Source organism: Hypanus sabinus, chromosome 8 (assembly GCF_030144855.1).
Source record: "Hypanus sabinus isolate sHypSab1 chromosome 8, sHypSab1.hap1, whole genome shotgun sequence".
Taxonomy (NCBI): domain Eukaryota; kingdom Metazoa; phylum Chordata; class Chondrichthyes; order Myliobatiformes; family Dasyatidae; genus Hypanus; species Hypanus sabinus.
In genome coordinates this window covers 81,398,679-81,402,160 of record NC_082713.1, presented here as the reverse complement: position 1 = coordinate 81,402,160, position 3,482 = coordinate 81,398,679, and positions in this window count along the sequence as shown.

Here is a 3,482-nt window from a genome sequence, read left to right as displayed (position 1 = left end):
CTGTGGGAGAGTAAAGAAATTGTATAGACTGAGGAACACCCACATAGTGTCGGAGGACCTCATCAGGTCAGTGAGCATCGATGGACAGGAATAAACAATTGACATTTCTGGCTGTGTCAGGACTGGAAAGGAAGGGGGAGCAAGCTAGATAAGAAGGTGATGGAGTAGAGGGTAACAAGCTAGACATTGCTAGGTGGAACCAGCTGGGGCTGGGTGGAGGAGGGCAAGTGAAGACTTGAGAGGAAGATAGGTGGAAGCGGTGAAGTAGTAATCTGATAGGAGAGGACGTGGATCATAGAAGAAAGAAAGGAGGAGGGGCAGGTGAGGAGAAGTAATCTGATAGGAGAATACTGTGGACTATGGAAAGAAGGAAGGAGATGAGGCAAGTGAGGAAAAGTAATCTGATAGGAGAGGATCATGGACAATGGAAGGAAGGAAGAATGAGGGGCAGTTGAGAAGAGGGGAATGATAATTAATAGAGTTTCCCAATGTAGTGTAGTGGTTAGCATGACACTATTACAGATTGGAGCATCAGAGTTCAAAATTCAATTGCATTGTCGTCTGTATGTCCTCCCCAGGGAATCCATAGGTTTTCTCTGGGTGCTCTGGTTTCCTCCCACAGTCCAAAGACGTTCCGGTTGGTAGGTTAATTATTCCTCTCAGCACCTTGTGGCACACTGGGTGGCAACCCCACGATTTCATTAGCATTTGTCTGTTTTTAATGAGGCTGAATTGCTAGCTCAATGCTACCCAGCACGGATGGAAGCTGGCCAGATAAAAGTAGGTTGATTGGTCATTGAAAATAGTGGCATGATTAGGCTGGGACAAAGTCGGGGGTGGCTGCTCATTGTGGCTCGAAGGGCCAGAAGACTCTGTCTCTGCAGTATCTCAGTAAGTAAATAAATAATGGGGAATGGGAAAAGAGAGAGGAGGGGGAGAAGATTACCAGAAGTTCGAGAAATTGATATCCAGGCCATCAAATTGGAGGCTATCCAGACGGAATATGGGTATATTACATTCATAAGGAATATGAGGTGCTGCTCCTCCGGCCTGAGTGTGGGCTCATCATGGCAGTGGAGGAGGCCTTGGACCGGATTGACGAATGGGAATGGGAAGTACAATTGAAACGCGTGGGCACCAGGAAATCCCAGCTCCCTTAGCAGGCAAGGCAAAGTTGAACAATGAAAAGTAAAATTGAAAAGTCATCCAATATTATAAAGATTAGTGATAGGTCAGAGGATTGCAAAATATTTACAAATCAGCAACTGATAATTTAAAAAAATTATGAACAGATGTTCAAAGTTCAATTTATTATCCAAGTATATATATATATAAAAACAAACATATACTACCTTGAGATTCATTTTCCTGCAGGCATATTTACAGGAAAAAAGGAAATGTCAAGGTGGGAGCACGACGCAGTGCTCAGCGGCCACTCCGGGATAAATATCTGTTATCTGTCAAGTAAGATGCTGTGTACAATCCTGATTTGATGGAGACGGACATGAGAAGTACAGAGGAACATCTGGTGAAATTTCTGAAATGCCTGTTTCACTGCCGCTGCTACTGTGCGATCGGGAAATCTCCGGAGAGGAAGGCCCCGAATCCTTGGCTTCACCCCTGTTGCTTGACGGCCGGTGCCGGGGTCGAAGCACTCGGCAGAGATGATGCTCGGTGCTCGGTGTCGGAGGACTGGTCGGAGGCTCGAAGTTTTCGGACGGACTCGGAGTTGGCTGTGGTTAGGTACTTCCAGGACGCTGCAGCATCAAGTTTGCGGCACTGGAAGTTCATGGAAGGAAGAGTTTTTCTTCCTTCTACCGTCTGCTTGAGATGATGGGCTGTCGGGGACTTTGAGGCTTTCTTTTACCGTGCCCATGGTCTGCTCATATCAAATTATGGCATTGCTTTGCACTGTTGTAACTATATGTTATAATTATGTGGGTTTTGTAAGTTAGTCTTGGTCTGTCTTGTGTTTTTGTGATATCATACTGGAGGAACATTGTATCATTTCTTAATGCATGCATTACTAAATGACAATAAACGAGGACTGAGTGTCCTCATAATCTAAAATGTAATGGAATTTAATGAAAAGCCATTTATGAAATACAAAGACATAAATGACCAGTGTTCAAAAGAAAGCAAATTGTAAATAAAATAAATACCTAGAGCAAGATTTGTAAAGACTCCTTGAGAGTGAGTGTGTAGGTCATAGGAAATAAAACAATTTTATAAGAAACCTACACAAGTAGAAAGGAAGAAAACAGCAAAAGTAACTTTGGTCACTTAGATACTAGGTAATGAATGAATGAATGAGAAGTGGCAGAGATTCTAAATAATTATTTTGAGTCAGTCTTCATTATAGAGGGGACTAAATATAAGACCATAAGGCATAAGAGACAGACATCTCAATAGTAAAACAAAACCCAAGGACTGTTGGAGGAAGGAATGTAAAACTATTTCTCATTAGCAATCATTCTGAAGTTATGAAATTCCGGCTAGCATTTCTATAGATGAACTAAAATGAAAACCAGTCTTCAGGCAATAAAACCTATACAAATTTAACTCCAATTGATAATTTGTGGCCAGTGAAACTAATCATGCTGATTCTCACCCATTGTAGCTACAAGGGAAAGATATCAGATGAATTCCCGCTATTAACACGTTATTAAAGGTGTATCCCTGCTGCTTAATGCACAGTTCAGGACAGAAACTGGTATGTAACTCAACCTTCTGGTAGTTGAATATTCATGGCGTCCTCCCTCAACATGTAACAAATAGGATATATTTTGGGCATCTGGCTTTTGGAACAGTTCAAAGTCCCAAGTAAACTTATTATAAAAGAATGTGCACATCACCATATACTATCATGAGGTTGATTTTCTTGCAGGCATTCACAGTAGAAGACAGAAAGAAAGAATGAATAACTACACACAAAGACTGACTAACAACCAATGCTCAAAGAAAACCTGTGCAAAGACAAGCAAACAAAAGATAAATAAGTAAATACTACTGAGGACATGAATCATAGAGTTTTTGAAAGTGAGTCTAGAGATTGTAGAATCTGTTCAGAGTTACAATGATTGTACTGGTTCAGGGGGCATAATGGTTGAAGGATAATAAAAGTTCCTGAACCCAGTGGTATAGGACCAAAGTCTCCTGTATCCCCTTCTCAATGGCAGCAGTGAGAAGATATGGAATTGATGGCTTTGTGGCCAAGCTTGCGGAGGATACAAAGGTAGGTGGAGGAGCAGGTAGTTTTGAGGAAGTAGAGAAGGACTTAGACAGATTGGGAGAATGGACAAAGACAGGATAGATGGAATACAGTGTCGGGAAGTATATGGTCATGCACTTTGGTAGAAGAAATGAAAGTGTTGAATATTTTCTAAATGGAGAGAAAATACAAACCTGAGGTGCAAAGGGATTTGGAATTACTTGTGCAATATTCTCTAGAGGTTAATTTGCAGGTTGAGTCTGTGGTGAGG